The sequence below is a fragment of the Ambystoma mexicanum genome, chromosome 1q (assembly GCF_040938575.1).
Source record: "Ambystoma mexicanum isolate Mex_15411 chromosome 1q, UKY_AmexF1_1, whole genome shotgun sequence".
NCBI classification, from domain to species: domain Eukaryota; kingdom Metazoa; phylum Chordata; class Amphibia; order Caudata; family Ambystomatidae; genus Ambystoma; species Ambystoma mexicanum.
The window spans coordinates 595,444,074-595,466,778 of record NC_090922.1 but is presented as its reverse complement, the minus strand read 5'-3'; the positions used below and the strand labels follow the sequence as shown (position 1 = coordinate 595,466,778).

At 47.2% G+C, this 22,705-nt stretch overlaps 4 non-coding genes and 2 pseudogenes across 4 annotated transcripts; all 6 read right to left on the bottom strand.

Moving 5' to 3' along the window:
• Positions 1–179: 179 nt before the first annotated feature.
• On the bottom strand, positions 180–251 carry LOC138565433 (small nucleolar RNA SNORD47). Its single transcript, XR_011301310.1, has one exon. It is a non-coding gene; the product is annotated as a small nucleolar RNA SNORD47 (small nucleolar RNA).
• Positions 252–1,393: 1,142 nt separating this feature from the next.
• LOC138565455 (small nucleolar RNA snR60/Z15/Z230/Z193/J17) lies at positions 1,394–1,469 on the bottom strand (annotated as a pseudogene).
• Positions 1,470–7,519: 6,050 nt separating this feature from the next.
• LOC138565444 (small nucleolar RNA SNORD74) lies at positions 7,520–7,599 on the bottom strand. Its single transcript, XR_011301317.1, has one exon. It is a non-coding gene; the product is annotated as a small nucleolar RNA SNORD74 (small nucleolar RNA).
• Positions 7,600–8,237: 638 nt separating this feature from the next.
• On the bottom strand, positions 8,238–8,321 carry LOC138565450 (small nucleolar RNA snR60/Z15/Z230/Z193/J17). Its single transcript, XR_011301323.1, has one exon. It is a non-coding gene; the product is annotated as a small nucleolar RNA snR60/Z15/Z230/Z193/J17 (small nucleolar RNA).
• A 1,389-nt stretch (positions 8,322–9,710) lies between these two features.
• Positions 9,711–9,776, bottom strand: LOC138565484 (small nucleolar RNA SNORD75). The gene has a single exon (XR_011301349.1). It is a non-coding gene; the product is annotated as a small nucleolar RNA SNORD75 (small nucleolar RNA).
• A 525-nt stretch (positions 9,777–10,301) lies between these two features.
• Positions 10,302–10,377, bottom strand: LOC138565435 (small nucleolar RNA SNORD47; annotated as a pseudogene).
• Positions 10,378–22,705: the final 12,328 nt, after the last annotated feature.

The window sequence follows — 22,705 nt, the reverse complement described above, 5'->3', positions numbered from 1 at the left end:
AGTGACTTTCATAACATTAATCCCGTTAAATTGACTATTCTTGTTCCCAACAACCTGCCACTGACAAGCCAGATGTTTGCAGCTCGGAAAGTCAGCCCAGAGTCAAAAACTCCTGATGGGCACTCTGGAAAGCAAGAATTCATGACATGTTATCAGTAATCTAAGCATGGATACCAAGCAACCTCAGATAATGGAACGGTAGGAGTATAATCAGTAGTAATCATATGGCAGAATCGGTTTCATCACTGGTTGCTGGCTACTACCATGCTATGTGCAGCTGAATTGCAAAAGCGTGCCACCACTTCAGCCGTGCCATTATCTCTTGAATACGCTTTAAGGAAAGGATGTGGTTGGCGATCATGCATGAAATATGAACAGAAGGGTACTTACTGGTAGACCAGAATCCAAAGTCAGAACAGATGGGACCTGTGAAGAGAAAGGTATGCTTTAAGTGCGGGCTAAACCACCAACCATAAATACGTCGAAAACATCAGCTGGATAAATGGACCCTCGTGTGGATCAGAGACCTGATTCTAATCATCACATACAGATCTAGCAGTGGTGCAAAGGAAAATGGGCCCTTCACCCAGAATATGCCTGACATGAAGCCTAAACAGCACAGCATAGCCACCCGAAGCTCAGAAAAGTAATTCAACGCCTCTGCACTGTGTCAATATGGTCACTCCCACCTGGTAATCCTTAAAAAAAAAGGGTTAATGCCATTGGTGCCAACACTATGCACTGACGACCAACTGCTTGTGCCAAGTAAGGTACCTTATTGTAGGATTAGACTGCTTTGAAATGGGCAAAAAAGCTTCCATCCAAAATCCCATCACTCCACAATAGCGCCTTGTTCCCATCCTCACCGTCTATGGGGTTTGCAGGGGTGTTACCCTTCAGACAAGTACTTTCCAAAAAGCAGCAAACACCTGGCTCTCGACCAACAATGTTCAAGATCTAGAGCAAAGAAAGGCAATACATGGTCAGGTGCAAACAGGACAAAAATACAGTTGCAAGCTGTTCTGTTATAACGCACTTAATACCAGAGATGGATGAGCACCGATGAGCTCTGCACAATAACTAGTCATTGCAAGCACTGGCAACCACACCAATGACTGATGGTGCAGCTTTAGAATAGTGCACAACCCCACAATCCAAACAGAATAGCATGAAGTACAGATTAGCACTCCACACCCATTTCCACCACCCATTTTAAAACCAGAGTATGATTAATGCATGTGGAAGGTGGCCACTAATACCAGAAGCCATAAGCAAAACTGCCTTAAAAGTGAGCGTAAAGGCAACATGGGATCAGGTACAGCTTTCAAAAGCTGAACAAGGTCTGCCGATTGGTGATCTTGTGAGTGTCATTGCTTTCTCAGATGCCAAACAAAGGATGCTTCAGATAGGAGCGAAAGTCTGCTCTTCACAGAGAATCAGCTGAACTGTGTGTTCATCATGTGCACCCCTTGTCTAGGTAACACGGACACATTGCTAAAAACAAGCAATTCCGGAACCTTACCTACAATCTCTGAAGTGAAAGCCAGCAACATGAAATGACCGCAATAGCGCAAACCCATCTCCACCCCTCCCCCCACAAATACACTGCAACAAGCCCATGGTCGAAAGTTCCCTATATAGCAGGTCATTCCGAAGCTGCATTCAATACCATTAACCCCTTCCAATACCCTGCTTTGCCCATCAGTCTGGCATCTCCTGCCCCAGGGTCTGGCATGAACAGGTGGGGGCGGGGGGAGGGGCAGCAGTACAGAAAACAGGCAGGTCAAAGCAGTGGCGATTGCTTTGTTGGTGCATTTAGAGTCAGCCAACCAATCCGAGACCAGAAATGCAGATATTGGCAGAAATAACAAATCCAAAGCAAATTGTAACATTCACGTGGCTACTTGGTGTGCTCAAACACGCCGTGAATATTAATTGTGGGATACCAAAGCCTAGTGGCCAAGGCAAGGGAGGGGGGCGGGGGGGACTAAGCAGAGGAATGGGTCACATTTCTGCATGGCAGGAAAAGTCTGGTACACTTCAATGCATTTCATGCATTTGCTGTCCGTGTGGGCGCGTTGCAAAGCACACTAAGGGCCCAATTCACAGGCTCATTTTGTAATGACAAAATCCCATTGGAAAACGCTGTGAACCATCCCCTAGGCATAACCATCCCATGGTAATGTGCCGTGAGAGTACAGTTTATGGTGGTCTAAGCTTCAGGAATTCACATACTAAAACCTAGAGCCAATGCACCGATTCAGTGAAGGGTTACTGCGCCAGCCTGGTCATGGGAAGGCCAAGTTACCAACTACATCCTCCCAGCAGTCAACCCAGCCTGTGGGATAGGGCCAAACACTACACAACGGCAACATTTAAACCCCATCCAAGGGTTGTGTGCCAAATCTCCACTTGGAAGAAAGCACAAATGCCCAGAATATACCATCCATCAAAATCACAGATAAGTAAAATACGGCCCAATAAACAGAAATTGAATTTGGTCTAGCAGTTCAGCAGGAGCACACCAAGCAGGTTGTCTTAATACAACCCAAGTTCGGGAGGGGGGGGGGGGTGTCAGGTGGTGAATGAGGGGGGTGGGGGGGTAACTTACTAAGGCAAAAAGTCAAACCAGTAGGGGGTAGTGATTTGATAGAGACAAGGGTCTGAGGGATGGTCAATAGGTTAAGCTAGTGGAGAATAGTGTTTGTTTTATTTATTTATAATGCGCACCATACCCCGGGGCATCAGGGCGCAGAAGATAAGAATATGTTCAACTTAGTTACAGGGTACATAGGTACAAGATATACATGACGAATATACAAGAGCTTAGGCATACTGCAGAGTACAGGAGGTTACATAGCATTAACCCCGTACAAAGTACAATTACATAATCAGATAGCATATTATTGGGAGGGCATAATACATCAGGGAGGCAATTCACAGAAGTGGACACAGATGGCGATTCAAAGAACAAAGAGGGGGGCGTCAAGAGAAAGGTTGTAGTCAGAGTAATTCATTATCATGTTTTTAGCCAGTTGGTTAGATGCAGTCTGAATTTAAAGAAGGGTTGAGGTTCTCTAATGCCAGGTGGTAGGGAGTTCCATAGTTGCGCAGCCTTAACTGGGAAGCTATGTCCTCCTATGGTCGAGAGTCTAAATCGTGGAACTTGGAGACAGTTCAAGTTGGCTGTTCTTGTAGGTCTGGGTGAGTTTTTTGCAGATTCTATCCATGAGGTATGGCGGTGTGTTGTTGTTAAGTCACTTGTGAGTGAGGGAGGCAATCAAATTGAATTTTATCAAAAGTGGATAGCCACTTGTGTTCTCTTCTTAGCGAGGATATGTGTTCATTTCTGTTGATTTTAAGAGCTGCTCTTAGAGCATTGTTCTGGAGAACCTGTATTTTATGGATGGTGCGTTTATTCGCTCCAATGTAGAGTGCGTTACAGTAATCCAATTTGGAGTGTATGAGGGCCCTGGCCAGCGTAAGGCAACTATCTGTGGATAGGAATTGTTTACTAGCTCCGATGAGCTAGCATGTGTATGCAGTAGCAGAGGCTAGGGAGTTGGCTTGTTTAGAGAAGTTCAAGGTGGCGTCTAAGTAAAAACCTAGGGTCTTCACTTCCTTAGCTACTTTTATGTTATTGCCATCAATAGTGAAGTTTGCGTAATCAGGGCTAAGTTTGGATGGAGCCTGTAGTGAATGAGGGGTTAATAAGTTTGGTTATGAAAGGGGAGAGTTCTCTCGCAGCCTCGTTAATGAGTTGTGCCGGGCATTGGTCACCTTTGCAATTGGACGGTTTTAGTCCCAATATAACCTTTGCCACCTCGATAATCGATACTTTAGAGAAACTAAAGCGTGCTTCTTGTTTAGGATGTTGAGGTGGAGCTGTACTCTGAGGGGTTTGAGGCATTAGAGAGGCTTTCTTAAGTGCAATTTTGGTTTGTAGGTTGGCGACTTTGTTAGGGCGTGTTGGAACACCATTTTTTGTCTTTGGTACAATGTTCTTGTGGTAAAATGGGCGTTTCTAATTCTTTCAAAATACTAAACAGTTCTTTGACACTGGATTTAGATTGAGAGATTCTGTTGTAAGTTTCCTGTTTGGCTAATAGAATGTCTTTCTTGTATTGGGTTGAGGCCTTAGTTAGGTTACGTTTATTTTCAGCTGATGGGGAGAGTCTCCAAGCAGTTTCACACTTTCTTTTAATTAGCCTGAGGTTTTTTAGATGAGGGGTGAACCAGGAGTTGAGATGTTTTTTGGGTTTGCTATTCCTTAGTTTGAGTGGAGCAATCTGGTCAAGGGCTGAGTTCATAGCTTTGTTATATTGTTCGATAGTGAATTAGGGTCCATGTCGTCTGAAGACAAAGTTTAGGAATTATGAGGGGCAGCAGTTTTTCAGTTGTCATAAGTTTGTTTCTCGTGGGCACAGGTGGGGCGAGTAGGGTCTGAGCCGTAATTAGGTTGTCAGTGTGAATAGTAGAAGATGGTGGTCGGTCCAGATCTAAGGTATAATGTCAGTAATCTTTACTTCGCAATTATAATCTACTATCCAGTCGAGAATTCGACCTTTGTGGTGCGTGGGTGAGCTAACTTTCTGGGAGAAGCCCAGCTCTTTGAGTCATGGCAGCAGCAGTTGCATGGGTATCCTTGGTGTCATTATAACCTAAATTATAATCACGTAGTACTGATGATTGGGAGATATCTTTTAGGTTGGACAGGGTTGTGGCGATATCTTCCACAAAGGATCTGATGGGACCTGGTGGTCTGTAGATGAGAAAGATGTTTAATGTTTGTGAGTTGGCAGTGGCCAATTTCACCGTGAGGCATTCACATGATTTCATAGTGGGGATGAGACAATTCTCATGTCTAAAGTGGACTTGGCTATAATTGCTATTCCACCACCTCGAGAGGTGTGTTTATCTGCTTGCATGATCTTGTAGTTGTCGAGGACTGCCAACAATAAGGCTGGGCCAGCTGCCTTGTGTAGCCAGGATTCTGAGATGGCTAAGGAGTCCAGATTATCTGTTAGAAAAATATCTTCTCAGTTGCGTGGGAAACAAGAGACCTGACGTTTATGAGAGCTCCTTTAAGATTGGGTAGGTGACTTCCTGGCGTGGGGTGGGTGGTGCTAGGACTGTCTTTAGGCGTCGGTTTAGTACGGCTAGGAATAGGTTTTTTGTGGTTGGTAAGACTTGTATTTGGCTCTCTAATTACTTTCTGGGATGGAAGCTTTTTTAAGAGGTTTAATTGTTCAATTTTTGGTAGCTCATGCAGTTTGGATACACGGGCGCTTTAAGTTTCTATCCGTGGTTTTGCATGGTGTTTGTATAATAGGGTATTCAAGATGAAGGTTCATTTTATGTGCCATATTCTGTTTTTGAGTGTTTGCACGGTTAGGCAGGTGCGGTAGTTAGAAGAGGTCAAGGCGCATAAGGACAAGGTGCTAATTTTATTTGGCAGGCTGTAGGTCTGTAATGCTACAGCGCAGGAGGAGGCTATGAGAAGTGGTAACCAGGCTATCATAGAGAGGGTACCTGTTAGGAATTTGCCTGGAGCGAGAATGTACTTTCTGGTGTATGAACAGTAGGCTGGCCAAGGTGAACCAGATGTGCTGCTGGTCGGCTGATTCTAAGGCACCATGTGAAGGTGTGTTGTGGGTAATCACTGGTCAGTGGCTCTGGTCGGTAACTTTAACTACCAATGATATTCCTAGTGGTATGTAGCTGCAGTAGAAATATTATTGAGTGATAGACATCATGCTAATACAGTTTGTAAGTAGCAAAGTGCTAACAGGCCATATGCAACTATCAAGCTTAATGCAATTTGAGTAACAAAGTACTGGTGGGCTGGATGCAACTATCCGGCTGAATAGAATTTGAATAGCAGACTGGGGCACCCTAGGCACATAGTCCAAGGTTGCTAATGACTAAGCAGCGACTTGGGTGCCAGACCGGGGGGGTGGGGGTGGACTGCAGTATTAGTTACTGTGATAAGGAGAGGGAGGATGGATGAGGTTGGATCATCCTAGGAGTATTAGGTCTAACATAGCAGTATAGGCATGTATAACAGACAGACAGTGGGAGGTTCTGAGCAGTGCTTAAATGGGGAAGCCAAGTGTACATCAGGCAGTATGCAAACAATTGGTTAGGTGGTCAGGCAGATAGATTTTGCTGTACATAGTTGGCTTTAAATGGCATGATACAGTGTGGCAGGTATTATAATTAGCAAAGTGTAGTGCAGCAAGCTTAGCCTAGTAATAGGACATTCAACGGCTGTGGCAAAACATATGTAAACAAAGGTGCCGCTATAACAGACAGTGTACAGTTACTTGTATACTCGAAGGCTGTGGGGGCGCCTGGATAGTAGGTGTCAGGCCATTATGGGCGTGACCAGTCAATTGAATTCTAAGGGACACAGTACTCACAGGTTAGGTTCAGTGGAGGTCTCGGGCATGGGTCCCGGCCGACGGCATGTACAGCATAGGACAGGTCCTTTTGCGCTGCCCTTCTGCGAGGAGCTTCCGTGCTCCGGCTTCCGCCTATCGGTGGTGGTGGTGGTGGTGGTGGGCGGAAATAATTCAGTGGCAGTTCGAAAACAGCCACTGTATGAATGAACAGAAAAAAAACGAATGAGAACCAACCAGGATGCCATTAAAAGGGAAGCACAAAGGTTAAGTCAAACGAAATGCTAAAAGGGTTGCCCATTGACTGGATGGCCAAGTGTTCTGAAACAGACGAGGGCTAGCATTATACAATTGAGCAATAAGGCAACACCAGTCACAAAAATCATTCCCAACTTGGACAAACTGATTTACCATGAATTAAGTGCTGCATATGCTGTAGGGGCACCTAAAGAGGCAAGTAAAATGAAATGTTATGGGATACACGTTGAAAGCATACGCTTGCACCCCAAATACAGTAAAGGCTCAGTTAAATTTCTTTTTTGCTACTTGTTTCAATTGAAGTTTAGACAATTTTTACAAGGGTTATCCTGTTAGGCCAATCTTTTCACTGGTTAATCAAGTCAAATTTCAGAAATCCTTTCCGACCCCGATATCTTGGGCTTTGGAGTTATTGGCCAACAAGCAATATTTGCCTGCTATTACAAAAATCAGAACACAATACCACAGTATAAAAGACTACAAAAAAGCACTTGCCAGTAACATGGCATAGGCGCAAATAATGCAGAGACTGATGCACAATTCCTGCTCGCCCTCCAGCTCGTGTCCCAATAAAGCACTTTGCATGGTCCCATTAAATGAATCGCAATGTAATGCAGTACTATTCGGAGTGGGGGGGGGGGGGTTGGGGGAGAGGCCAGTTCACCCACTGCTTCCCAATATTTTCCAGTTGTGACAATGTAAGAAACACGTTCTCCCGTGGCTATTCAGGTGTACACTAGAATTGTGGAAGTGATGAAGTCAAGCAGCAGCATAAAATACTGCAAGAAAGATTAATGTAAAAAGGTACATTTCCAACACTATGTGGACCTATGTAACTCCACAATCTTGCTTTTGCATGCGGCCTGCTCAGAGACGTTGGTAATCCTCACATTAAAATAGGATGTCCCTACCAACATATTTTTCATCATTGGCAAAGACCACAGCAACGGACCAAAAGGCACAGACAAATACTTCCTTGGTTAAAGCTGCCAGGAACGATAAAGGCTTTAAGGGAAGAGAATAGAAAGACTGTTTAGCAAATCTCATGCAACAGTCACTCAAAAAAAAAGTGAAGATGAAACCAGGTAAACTCACAAAGATCTGGAATGGTAAGTGGCAGAATCAGCTGGATTCATATGGAAGAATCGATTTAATCCTGGGTCACACATGCTGACACGGGCAGGTAAAGTTCATATTCCGTCATTAAGCCTCATCATACAAGATCACAGGATTGTAACGGGTATTACTACACAGCACGAACATGCCCTGCATTACATCACATCACAAATTGACAACCAGACCAAGATGGCCACGTCAGATACCACAGACCCTACACAAGCAAGACACGTGTAGTAGTTTCATGCAAGTCAATATGTTGTGGCAGACTTAAGATTAACTACTTCTATTCAACCCTTCGGGCAATACAGGAGAAAGAACGCACCCAACCAACCCTCTAATATCGAAAAGACCAAGCGTACGTACCCAGTAGGCCAATTAAGTATCACGAGGCTGGAAAGGAATTGGAATTGCGGGTTAATTTTACATAACACTCCATACAAACTGCCATGTCATGCTGGATCAATACATCAGATAGGAGCGAAAGACAAAAGCTCTTTTTCACCACTGTTCATCAGCTGAACTATGGGCTCATCATCGTATCAATGTTCAAGAGACCCCATTGCACACAACGCAGTGTCCAAAAGCAACTCTAGGCTCTGCGGCAGGTGCAGCATGCAAAGGACTGCAGTAGCGAGCGTCAACTATACCCCCCCCCCCACCCAGTCACCACTTTTTGCCCCCGTTGCTGCAATGAGTAGCACAGTATCCATAGGCTGCCGGACCAATCGGCAGTAACACTTGCCAATACCGTTGAGATCCACACCCCATCCTCCAAAACATAATGACTTACTGCTTCCCGCCAAACACCGGTACATGCATCCAGATGGGCAGATGTTCCTTCTGCTGGTCACTGGGGCTGTGCCGTCGATTTCGAAGGTATGGCAGCAAATTCAGTTTTAAGCTGAATTATAGTCACTCGCCACAGCACAGCATCCCTGCATGAGGGGAGAATGGGGACAAACAAAATCAGAAGCGCTGTTTTACAAGCAATTCGCATCACAAGTCACCCCGTGCCATGTCAGGTACAAGTTCATCCCTAATCCTTTGTCGGAGAGATTCCCATTTGTAAAATAAGGTCATCATAATGGCCCACAAAATGCACCCTGTCTCCAGGAACCACGAAAATAGCTCCAAACCCCCCCTCCTCCGCGCCCCCCTCCCCCCATTGACACACATTTACTCAGACTTGCGTGCATTCAGAATTGTAAAACGTGGTTAACGTTCTCATCATACACTCGGTCAAGAGTAGCAAATAAAAAGTCATCATTACTGCACGCACAAAACTCCAGGCCTCAGTGTATACGCAATGCTGCGTCCCCACAAATGCAAACATGGAATACAGGACAAACAACCAAATCCCAGACAATGCTCCAAACAGCATCTGGAAAGTTACCTGAACGCTGCAGTGTGCACCAGTAGAGGTTTCGGCACAGGGTCACGAAGGTCAGGTGGATGAGACAGCAGATCAGTGATGCAAGGAGGGGGGGGGGGGCGCAGACAGGGAAGGGATCAAACGAGGTCACAGGAGAGCGTGTGCCCTGTGCTAGATGGGGCACGTATGAAGGCAAGCCCTGGACAGGAGCTGGCGTGGATACAGTCTGGGCACACCAGGGTTAGGTAGGTGATGTAAGCCATTACTAGAGACAAGAGGGAGGCAGGGGCTGCCAAATGACTGGAGGGCCTAGATTCCTCAACACGTGCAAGGGGCATCTACTGTAAGGGCCTTTGTGGCATACGGCTATTAGTAAGCACTTGCCCACCAAACATTAGGACACTTTACCTAGAAGTGACGGCTGCACCATCATGGCAGAGTTCTTATAGGGCACTGATGCCACCTGCGTGTTATCTTGGCGCCACATCTAAAGGAAAAAAGCAAAGCAATGTTAACATAATGTTGAATGTCGCAAGCAGCCACTTGTACCCGCAAACTGAAGCCTCAGTGTGTTTTATTTCAGAAATCCATTCTGTCCACTACTCTTTAAATAGACATCATGGGCTTCAGAGTTGCTGGGTAACGCACATATTCCAAAATGCGGACCCCACAATAGTATGAAAACTATATTCACAATTCTGAATTCGACATTTCTTTATCAAACGGTATAAAGCGCTGCCCTTCTGCCCCAAACCTGCGTCTGTGCCGCTTGAGCAACAATGTCAATCTGTAAAAATTAATGGTAAATTGGTGTCGGACACTCATCTGGGATACAAATAAATCTATTCACCCGTGGTCCTGAGGCCACAATCGGGGCACCGGTGACTCCGCTGTAGCACAGGTGCATAGCGCCCGATGAGGCAGACAAGCGTCACACGAACATATCCCGCCAACATGATACATTTCCCCTTCACTGTAAAGATGGAGTTTGTGATCGGTGCAACTTATCAAGCGAACCGCCCAGGTCCATTAATGACACGTACAAATAAATATACCTTTCAAGGGGGATTCACGCTGAAAGCTGCAAGAGAAGGAAATGGCAGTCGTTAAGGGAACAAAAACGGTGGCTTGCTAAACAAATCAAACCAAGTAACCTCAGAAAGATATGGAACGGTAAGGAGTAGAATCAGCTGGAATCATATGGCAGAATCGATTTAATCATCGGTTACACACTGCACACACCAAGCCCAGTGCAATTCGGATTCAGGCGGTGCACACCCACAAAGTTAACTGCATGCCTGTAATTGCTCCACATAACTAGGGGAAAGGCCAGGCAAGTACTCTAGCTGTCGCCATCTACTCCACGAAATCAGCCCGTTGCAGAACAGGTCATCTTTAGGGTGGAAAAAGACATTGACAGCCATTAAAGCCCACGTCATTATTCACTGGGCCACTCATTTGGAGCATTGCAAGGCAGCGATCACTAAACACACACAGTGCATCAACTGTACTCTGGTCAAATGTCACATCACTTAAGGTAACCAACAATAGATATAGGAGGAAAGCAGTTGGTTAGAACAATTGGCAGAATATTGGCCCCATTACCTATACACAGTTCTGTGTCGAGATCCCCCCACCCCCCCCCCCACCTGGGCAACGTGTAAAATAAAAGCTATAACAAGCCCAGTCCATATATTTTTCAATGAGTCTTATTCCCTTCTAAAATGTTTCTACCACCCCAATGTACTTGGAATAGCAGAGTTCCTCGAGGAGGCGTCGAGGGATCCTTCTTGAGCGACTCCCTTTAAAGCAGGAGCCACGGATCGATGGGCCTCGAAAAAAGTGAACTCGGCGTTGAGAATCCTCGACGGAAGTTTGGCAACGTCGAAGCAGCAGCTTTGGTCCTAGCGGTGCTAGTCAAAGACGTCCTGCAAGGAAGAGGCGTGCGGGGCACCTCAATGTCGATAGTTCAGGACCACCAAGAGTTTGTGAAGAACTGTTGCCCAGCAAGGGCGTCTAGTCATCCGGCATCTCTAAGGTTTTTGGGTGGCGGAAAACCTACCGGCGGATGCTCCTAGGTTCGTCTACGGCTTGGCCTTCTCCAGCGGGGTAAGGCGGGCGGACAAGCGAATCCATGAATCAAAAGTCTTAGGGAAAGGAGCATTGCGACTCCGGTTGTTGATGGCACGGCATCAAGCGGTCCCCTCTTCGGGCAACACGGCTTCGCGGGCCTCCAGCAGTTATAGCAAACCTGCGAACCCTGGTTGACGACGGTGGACGGAATGTCCAGTGCTCATCTTGGTTCTCCTCGGCGGTCCCCGTATCTGGTCGGCAGCCTGTCAAGGGTCTGACTTCCATGGAGTTTTGACGAAGGTTAGCGGTGCTCGATCCCACGGAGCACGGGAAGAGGGTGCCTAACCAGGCCCTCTCTTGGATCAATCTCGACGGCTCAGCAGCTTTTGGATTTCGGCGAAGGGAGACAGCAGTCAACCTTCTTCAGGCTCGGATTCGAAATTCAGCTTCAGTTTCAAGGTCAGTTTCTACTTCATCTACTGAAAGAATTCTAGCAGTGAGAGGCCCCCAGATATACTAGTTGATCTCCCATTCATTCTGCTGGGTCACACTCAGGCAGGCAACCACTCAGAAGGGCATTCAGCAGTCAGTTAGCCAATCAGGCATACAGTGCATTCCGGCCATTCTCCTCCCTCCGACAATCACAACAAGGAATGTGTATTGGGACAAGTACCCAGCCATTCAACACTACATTCATACCAGTTTTGGGCAGGGCTGTCTCAGTCATTGTGTCAAACACCAGAAACTAGACATCCACAACAAGTGCATATTTGTCACACTCCATTCACCCAGGTCCCACCCACAGGGTGTACCCACAACATACAGTCACTGGGAAGGCTCCAGCCAGTCTGGCCTGGACTTCGCTACACCACCATATATGGAACTTCCACCCAACAGCCAGTCAGGGGGAAGGGACAGAGTTAGGGCTTCCCAGGACTTTGGGAAAACAAGGCATCAGGCAATAGAAAGCAAGAGGCCACAGGGGCCATCTTGTTTCCTATCAGGAATCCACTGATTCCAAAGGCAGGGCCTGGCTATCCCAAAATGGAGGATACTCCGAGCACCTGTCAAATTCAGCATGGTGCTGCCACCAGCCCATACCCTGCTCTGTGGGCCACACACAGGTGCCCAAAAACATACTAGGCGCACAGGGTTGCACCCCCACCCATGGGTACCATAAGGGTATCCCATGGTCTGTACACCAAACCAAAAATAGGAAGAGCTGGCCCTGTCCCTCCAATGCATTTCCAGCATCACAGGCACATAACACTGCCTGTAGCTCCAGGACATTGATTTGGAGGTCCCTCTCCTCTGGCAGCTACAGGCCTCTGGCGTGGAGACATCCAGTGTGGGCTCCCCAGTCCTCCAGGGAAGCGTCCGTGGTGACCAAGGGGGCTCTGAAATCCGTACCCCCGGCAACATTGGAGCACACGCCCCACCACCTTATTGTTTGACGAAAACTTCTTAGAGAGAAATCTTGTCTGTGCAACTTCGACACCTGGATCCACAGAGCGTCCAGGAATTCCTGAAGGGGTTGCATCCTCAACCTGCAAAGCCAGATCAGATAAATGCTATACATGCTGAGCAGGGAGTTGATGGTCTGCACCATGGCAGTCTTCAGTGCCACCAGCCATTGTACCTTGCCCAGCAGGGCTGCTATCCTCTATTCCGAGGGGGCCGCCAGGCGGAGACAGTCTTGAGTCTCGCCCTCAGGACAGTGCATTCTGCGATGACATCAAGCAGGACTTTGGATAGTTGACGGAGAACCCCAGATCTGTTATTAGCCAAATGGTCCTCTCCATGTGTTGAGCGGCTACTCACCTTGACTTGGCCCAATGAGCCAGTCAAGGTAAGAGTACACATTTCTCCCCCGTAGATGCAAATGGGGAGCCACAGGTGCCAGGCACTTCCATGGGCGCGGATTTCAATCCAAAGGGGAGGGCCTTGAATTGGTAGTGCCTTCCCTGTACAACGAAGCGCAGGAACTTCCGATGCTTCTCGTGAATGGGGACATGGAAGTATGCACCCTCCAGTGATGCCAAGAAGTCTCCCTCCAGTTGGCCGATCACGCTTCATTGTGACCATCCTGAATTTTTGGGACTTGAGGTATTTGCTGAGACTCCACAGGTCTAGAATGGGCATCCAGCCCCTGGTCTTCTTTACCAAGAAATAACGCGAGTAGAGTCCGGAGCCCCAGTCTCACTTTGGAACCAGCTCCATTGTCCCTTTTCTTATGGGCCGTACTTCTACAAGAGTTATGGGATGGGCTGCTCCTGCTGGGCTACCGGAGGTCACAGACACTTCTGTTGGAACTCTAAGGTGTGTCCATGGGCAAGAGCATCTAGCGCCCCCTCCCCAATCGGTCGATGGGGATCTTCTCCCACTCGACGAAGTCAGCCTCCCACCAGGGAGGATGGGTGGGGGCCCCAACATCCTCACCAGTTCAATCTTGCTTCGGGGCCTGCATGCCAACTTGGGAGCTACCAAGACTGCCACCTCCACCAAAATCCTTGGAACAGCCTCTGTAGGCCTCATGCCTCTGGATAGGGCAGGTTGACGGTATGAAGAGGACCCTCTGCTGAAACCCTTTAATGGTCTGCCAGATTTTCCAACGGAAGCACGAAAGGATGGGTGGTGTTGAAGAGTTCCCAAGGCAAGGTCCGTCTCAGTGTCAGACATAATGGCATGCAAGGACTAGTGGACGGCCTTCCCAAAAATGATGTCCTCGAAGGGCATGTCCAGAAACCTCATGTGGACCTCCTGACGAAAGTTGGTAGCTTTCAGCCAGCCATGACGACGGAGGCAGGCCATGTTCCCTATCGGTCAGAAACATGTGTCCATGATGTCCACCGCAATGGCATGGTCCAATGCCACCTCCCCGTCCTGGAGGACAGAAAGTGCTTCAACCCACTCGTCCGGTAGGAACTCCAGCAGTGCAGCTGCTCCCTGTTACATCTGGTCAAGATAGCAAGGGCGTTGGCTGTCTTGACTCAACGCTGCAGAGTAGATTACTTTCCTTCCCATGGCATCCAACTTCTTCCCCTCGCTATCCGGGAGGGACAGAAGATTAAGAGGGTTTAGACAACTTCTTCCTCGCGGCTGCCGAGACAACCCAGCCTAGGGAAGGCTGCGAGCATTGGCACTTGGGTGCGGAATCGGGGACCCAGTATTTCTTCTACAGGCAATCCCCCTTGACAGGGCTGTGGCTGGATTACTCAAAGCCAGGCTTTCCTCCCAAACATCGTCCAGGAGAGGAACCACCAAGATGGCTCTACCTCTTGGCCTCGCGTCGTTGATATAGGCACATGAGTGGGGTTGATGCGGTGGCGTAGGGTGCCACTTCAATGGAGGTTGGCCTGGAGCCACCGGGGCCGGCTATGTCGACATCAGTTTCTGAATCTCCAACACCAGCGTGTGCAGGGTCAAAAGGATGTCCAGCGATACCCCTCTGAGGATGCAGGTGAAATGCCTACTGCGCCCAGCTCTGTTGTTGGCAGGTCTGCCATCACCACCTCAGCTTCCCCATCAGGGATTTTGCCGTTGTCCCCCACATCCTCCTGGATCGTGTGGGCAGATGCCTGGTCCTCCTCATCCTAGGAAGAAATATGTGCCCTAGAGTGCAGTTGAGGCCTCCTCTCCCCCCCTTTCTTTGCATCCCAGGAGTCGGGTCGGGTTCAGGGATGGCAATCTCTTCTCAGATGTCCTCTCCACTGGCTTGACTGAGCCTCCCGTCTCTGGTGAAGGGACACTAGCCACTGCTAGGGCTACCTTGCCTGGTCAGCCCTCTTGGCCTTCAAGAGGGCGGCCGCCAACAACTCAATCGATAACTTCACCTGGGGCTTCTGGGGCAGGTCGGTCATCTTCTCCTGTGCCTTAGTCTTCTCTGGCTTTTCCCACAGCTTAGCTGGGTTTGCAGAGATCCATGTCAGTCCCAATGCTGGAGCAAATAGAGATTGAATTCTACAAAACCTGAGCCTTCCATCGTGCAACACCTCAGCACACCGATTACATCACTTCCATCAATTATATCACTGCTAAGTGATCCTCGAGGCTTGTAAGGAGGGGGGGGGGGGGGGGAAACAGTAGCGATCTGCTGCTTTGGTTCCAAGCAGTCTTCAATAGACATCCTCACCTGGTTACTCAGCAAGTATCTTCCAGGTCTAGCCATGGGGCCATTCTACAGACCCTTCAGGATAATGCAGCATTTCAGGCACATTAGACTGGAGGGTGTCCAGATTGCAGGCAGTCATTACCTGCACCGTTTGGAACTAAAAGGAAGCGTCCCAGAAGTCCCTGGCTTGACAGAAATGTGTTTTCGGCTTATTAATGTGCATTTCTAGATCAGTAATTATTGCTCATAAGTAGCAACAGTGACAATATTACCCATGTGGTAGCCACTCTCAGGCACTCACACGCCCACCTTATTCACCAATTTCCCCATCACAACTGAACAGTGTTAGGGAGAATTCTCATTCTATGGTTAATTTCCCTTACCTATAGAGTCCCCAGCAGCTTTGCTGGATTTGAAGGGTTTGTTTCTTTCTACCTGCTAAGAGTGACAACTCTTTCCCCACTCTTAGGCATTTTTGCTATGTGTTCTAGGCTATTTTTGTGTTTAATGTCTATAGGATTTTCTCAATCCCATAGGAACCATCTTTATTCATATGTGTTACACAGCACCCTCAGTGCAGCGACACCGGGGTGTCGTAGCAACCCTCAGACGCCATACCCTTAGACTGACTCGTCTCCCAGGGCATGTAAAGTCCAAATTGACTTTACTAGTCAATTTTTATGAACTAAACCAGTACAACCCATCTTACTATGGAGGTACTGGAAAGGGTTAATAGTCGCCCCCCATGTTCATTTTTAAGAGGGTACCGTACAGTCCCTCTCTAAAGTTTCTGGCTGGTGGCAGTGGTTACTATAGTAAATATTCGACTGTGAATATTTCCCTTTGGGATTTTCCCATTGTTCGAGGCTACCACATTTTCTGACAGCCTCTAACATACCGCCGGTTTATTTTTATATTAACTTTACTTTGGTAGGTTTTATTTCCCAGAACTTTTATATAAATTCTTTTGTGTCTCTCTAAACTCCTAACCCAGGTCGGGGATCTTTTGTTCATCCTTTTGGCAGGCGTCTGCCAAGAAGCCCTGATTTTCGGTGCCACTGAGTCTGGGGTGGGTGGAGGGGGGTGGTAGGGGGGAGGAAGAGGAGAGAAGCCAAAGACATATGCAACGACTGCACCACCGGTGAAGCCCTGCTGCAGCGTCTCACCACTTTACTCCACACGACAAGAGAAGATCTTCATCTGCAAGAGCCTTCTTCCCTTGTGCTGGTGGGGCCAATCAGTTTGCCAATCGCCTTCCTGGACCTGCCTTGGTCGAATCTCCTGTACCCTGTACAGGAGGCCAGATAGCCAGGCACCTGTCCACCCGGACCGCGATTTAAAGGAGCGTACCTTTTATTCGTCGGGCAGCACCGCGGCTGGTTTCATCCCTGGGTAGTGCAGTAACTCGAACCTTTCCCCATGACGAGAGCCTCTCTTCCTCTGCTGGATCCCCCGAATTGCAGGAACTAGCAGGAACAACTGCCACCGGAGGAGCCACTTCATTTTAAAGGTACATTGTTCCGCCAGGCCGCCCTGTCTGCGTGGTAGTGCTAAAGGTGTTTTAAATCCTATACCTACCTGTTGGGTCGGCCGCCCTCTTTACATCGTCTTATCTGCACCCGCCTTTTCAAATCGTTAACCAAAGACTTGACTGCAGGTACAAGAACATTTTGCTCCTGGGCCCTTGCCCTGTACAACTGACTCTGGCTAAATGTGTTAGAACTGCCTTCTTTAGATTGCTTCTCAACTAGAACTGTGTTGGTGCACCTTCTTATAACCACCTTTTTCTCCCCCTTTTTAAAACTTGTGAAGTGCCATTTTGCTCGGTTTTCATTTAATTATTTCTTATGCTAAAGTACTGCCTTGCCTAAACCTGTTCAAACTTATGGGAAGTGTTGCTAGGGTGTGTAAGAACCTATTTCTATATAACTTGTGCTTTCCCTCCCTTGTGAGGAATTGTTAGAGGATCCCTTGTGTGTAGTTGTCACTGTTCCGTTTTGCTCAGTTTTCACTCTGGTTCACTTGGTCTACAATTTAACTTGGGAGTGCATATTTTTCCTTTGACTTAATTTAACATGCTTGATGACTGATAAATGTGTTTTACGAAGTGTATAATATATATATCTACTTTTTAATACAAAGCTTTGGTCGGTGTTTCCTTGTCACATAGTGCTGTAGGCCTATTGTGTAAACCCCGAATACTGCTCATCTCGCTCTTCAGATAAGTCGGACTGCTCAGCCACATCTACCTCCTAAATCTTTGTGGTACAGACTGTACCAAAGGGGATTTGTTGCCTTCACCTGTAGTCCTAATCTTCTGTAGTTCTTCCTAAAGGAACAGCACCGGATTCTGCCTAATACCACAAGTTCTGCCAGTCATGCACTCGCAGCATAACATTGCCAAGCCACAACTTGCACTCCCCAACTCCAGCTGCCTAGTCCTTCATGCAGACATTACCCAATTGCCCTATTCCCCCACCTGCTCACTCTGCGCCTCTTTCCAGCACACCCTCTCAGCCTACTGCTCCTTTGCCCAGTACATGTGGCACATTACTCCTTTCTGGCCCATCATTGACGTCCCTTCACACGCTCATACTGCGACTTTTCAATATTGATTTCGGAGCAGAATACCAAAAATGACATTTTTATTCAGGGGTAACCTGCTCATCCAGGGGGCTGAGCTGTTGTACAAACTGAACTGGCCAGCAGCCTTCGAGAACATAATCAGTATTGCTCCAACACTCATACAGACTCCCAGCAACCATACAGGTGTATTTCACCATGACTGGGCCTCCCGCTGTAAAAGATCAAAATTTAAAACGCTATCCCCGTTCGACAAATCGATTGCAAGTGAAAGATCAGTTCATATCTTTGCAGTCAGAAAAATTAAGTCAGGAAAGACACATGCAAAGAGCACCACCTCCCCACAGTTGCATGGGGTTCACTTAGTGGACTGCTCATTTAAAAGCACCCCAATTCTGAAATCAGGATACACTTTTAAACAGGTGGTTATTATACATGTGCATGTAATTGTTACCACTCTGGAATGTGTCCAACCCTTGTTAGGCAGAATTATATGCAGTACCCTTTGGGAACAACACACACAAGACTACAAGTGACAGTACAATTTCACCTTTGGTACAAGCCTGTACTACTCAGTTAAAGTGGTAGCATTAGCAGAGCAGCCAGACTTATCAAGAGTAAGTGAGCAGTATCAAATAGTTACACAAAGGACAGCAATTACTATGATTCAGGCAAACACTGAGTCAAGGTTTCTAAGTAAAAGAATATATATTTACTCAGTTGTATAACATTTAATTTTTTTAAGCAAGAAATAAAATCATAAAAACACCACACCACGTCCCTTAAATTACAGACAAGTTAAGCTCACAAAATGAAGTGAGAGCAAAATGGCACTCCAGCAATTTAAAAGGGAGGGAAAGAAAATTATTAGAAAATAGGCAAACCAACAAGTACGTACTGAGGGCAGTTGAACTAGAGAAACTACAGTGAGGAGATCAGCTAGAAAAGGCTTAGGGCCAAAGTCAATGGGTCAAAAGTCTTTTGCTCAAGATCACACAGTTTAGGGTAGTTTGCGGTAAAGTTAGTGGCACAGATTCTGGACGAGGTTGGTTGGTAGAAAAGTTAGTTCAAAGAGAAGGACAAGCCCTCTGATTGGCAAAAGATTTAACACTTACCGCAGCTGAACGAAACGAGCAACCGGATTTGCACAGTACCTTAAAACGGAGAGGGAGCTGTAGCTGAGGCAGATGTTCCAGCAGGCTCACGGTTCCCGAAGCGACTGTTGGACTGACATGAAGTAGGAAGATTGGAGGGTCCTGCGCCACCCAGAAGCCAGCAGCAGAGCAAAACAATGAATAAAAGGTGCGCTCCTTAAAACCCAAGCAGGGTCCGACCTTCCTGGCTATGCGGCCCACTGTAGCTCTGTACAGAGAATTCGATCAGAGGGGTCCTGGCTTGTAGTTTGGGCAAACTTGTTGGTCCCACCAGCTCCAGGGAAGAAGTTTCCTGGAGGATCTTCTCCGTTGTTGGATTCAGAGATTCGGAACTACAGCAGGGCTGCACCAGGCGGTTCATTCGTGGTAGGGGTACTCTTCCAGTTCCTCGTTGGTTCTTTCGTTCCAGTGGCGACTGCCTTTCCAGTCCCAGAGACCTGCTTTTTTTATGCAGTTTTCCCCTATTCATACAGCCTGGTTGACAATCATAGCAGGGTGGCTGTCCTGGCAAGGGCAGCCCCGTTAGCGAAACAGGAGTGCGACTTGGGTTACCAAGGGAACCCACAGCAGGGGTCCGAAAACCCCTCCCTCACATCCTGCCTACCTAGACGTTCAGGCGCCTTAAGGAGGGCTTCTGTGCAGAAGCCTGCGAAACAGCAAACAAATTAATCATCCCCGGTTTGGTGCGCAGAGAAAAACACGAGAAAAAGAAATGGTGAATAAACCCAGCCAGAACCAAAATAAAATGCATTTGGTCAAACGGGTTTATGTCCGAGGCTAATATAATAGCCTAAAACATACGTTTATATAAGATAATCGCGGTAGAAAAGTTAAGGTAGTTACCACTGCCACCAGCCAAGTCTTAATGTTAAAGGAGCGAAACAAGGCTCCAAGAGGCACAGACAAAAATGATAAGTTAACCCTTTCCAATACTGAATGTAAGATGGGGCATACTGGGTCTGTGGTTTAAAGCGACTATATAAGATTAATGGCAACTTTACATGTTTCTGGGGGACAGTAGTCAGCCCCAGAAAAATTGAGCCAGTGGGAAGTCTCAAAGACAACCCTGTGTCACTACACTGAAGGTGCTGTGTAACACAAAGTGGTGCTCATGGAGTAGGTGAGGCTCCAGAGCCCAAGAACACAAAATGGTAAAACACATGGCAAAACACATGCAAGAGTGGGGAAAAAAGGCTCAAACTCTTACCAGGTGAAAACATAAATCCTAGAAATCCAGCAAAGCTGCTGAGGGACTCATTAGGTTAAGGGAAATCAGCCATTTATGAGAATTCTCACCAACAACCCTCCTACTCAACCCACACCCAGCACTGCTGCATGCACCTCCTTACTTTAGCTATATAGTAACATGGCAGGAAGCACTACAAACACAAGACCACTCAAAATTGTGCTGGGCTCCATTTTGTTATTGCAAGATTTTTTTCCTACACCCAATATTGAAAAGGTAAAATTTCCGAGCACCAACCTCAGCAAGGCTCTTTGAACCAGGGTTGAAACGTGTGTCTACGAAATCTCCAAATAACAATGACACCCATAGAAAGCTTAATGGGTGCTAGGCCTGTAGAATTTCATGATCTAATCTGCAAGCCCTAATGTTGAATGCAATCTCACTTCTTCGTAGGAGTATCACCCGCAAGCAAGCGCCACTAGACCAAGAATAAACTACACCAGACCAGTTTCTAGGTCTGGGAATTCCACCACCTCACTGGGCACATCATCTGTGGTTAATCAGGTGCGAGTAGACCGCACACTGCAAATCTAACCACCACATGAGATGCACACCAAGTTTCTGCACATCATTCCCAATCCATTATAATGAATGGTGGTGTTCCAATTCTTGGCTTACATTTTAACACTGAAAATTTATAATGACATGTTTGTGAGGCACCAGTTGGCCCGTGGAGCCAAAAGTAGCTCCTAGTAACAGTTTCACGTTAACCAGGCTCTACTAGAATATAAGCCAGAGCTAAATGGTTCCCAAGCTCGCAGTAATTTCGAACCCTGTATAAGCTTGCAATTCCCTGTCCCCGTCTCCAACTGGTCTCCATCTTTTGCTGTCGCACTTTCTCCCTCTGCTTCTCGTTTGTTTTATTATTTGTATAGCGCACCAGACCCGGGGGTAATCGGGCGCAAAGGCAAAAAGAGGGTTGTTCAGTTTAGGTTACAGGTTACATATTTAAATATGGAGGTACAGCTGTGGTTACAAGGCTGTAGGCATGTGTAGTCAGCCTCGCAGATGTATATTCAGAAAATAGACATATGAATAAAGCAAAGCAGATATACAAGATAAACATACAATCCCAGGTGTCAGTAGGGGGAGGTTGGGTATCATGTTCTTTTAACCATTGAATCCGATTGGATCTGAATTGTCGGTAGGGGCGATCTCTTAGAGCAGAGGGTAGAGCGTTCCAGTATTGAGCTGCTTTAACAGCGAAGCTGCTCCCACCCGATTTAGTGAGCTTGAATCTGGGTATTAACAGGAGGTTGGAGTTGGCTTTCCTTAAGGGGCGAGAGGCTGCATGTCTGGTGAATCTGTCTATGAGATATTGCGGTGCTGCGAGGTTGATACATTTGTGTGTGAGAGATGCTGTTTTAAGGAGAATTTTGTCTTTTGTGGAGAGCCAGTTGTTAGATCTCCTAAGGTCTGATATGTGGGCACTTTTGGGGAAGTTTAGGGCGGATCTCAGGGCATTATTTTGAAGTGTCTGTATTTTGGCGGTAATGTGTTTGTTACTGCCCATGTAGAGGGCGTTGCAGTAGTCTAACTTTCACAGGATTAGCGCCCTTGCTAGGGTGACGCAGCTATTGGGTGAGAGGAAGGGCTTGGCTGCTCAAATTAACTTGCAGGTGTATGAGGTGGCTGAGGCCATGGCACTCACTTGTCTGCCAAAGGTGAGCGTAGAGTCCAAGTAGAAACGGCGTGTTTTAACTACTTTAGCCACAGTAATGTTATTATTGTCAATTATGAAGTAATTATAGATGGGGCCTAATTTTTTGATGTTGGAGGGGGTACCTAGGATGAGGAGTTTGGTTTTGTCCTCATTCAGGCATAGTCCGTGGGAAGCCATCCATGCCTGGATGATGAGGTAGATTCTGTTCACAAAGGCCAAATCCTTTTCATAATCTCCCGTCAACGGGATGAGGATCTGTGTATCATCTGCATAGTGCTTAGGTGATACCTAGACCGTCTAGATCATCGAAAAGGGGCTTTGTGAAAATATTGTAGAGGGTGGGCGATACACATGATCCTTGGGGTACACCGCATGAAATAGGTGCGGGGTCTGCAGCTGCTAAGGGTGAGAAGACTCGCATTGTCCTGTTTAGGAAGGACTGGATCCATGCAACTGCTTCATGGGAGAAGCAGGCTGCTGCGACCAGGTGTTCTTCCTCCCTGACCCCGATTGGCCAGTTTTGCTAGCCTTCTGAAGCCAACGACAGTGGCCCTACCATGTGGATTGGTTAAATTGCAGCTTGGCCTTCCCCTGCTTGCAAAGCACCCAGCTTGCTTTTTCTCCCTTTCTCTGCCTCCCCGATTGGCCAGGGAAAGACCTCCACTCAAGGGAGCTTTGCCCAGGCAGCCCTTGGCCCCAAAGGAAAAGGGCAGCTCCAGATTGTG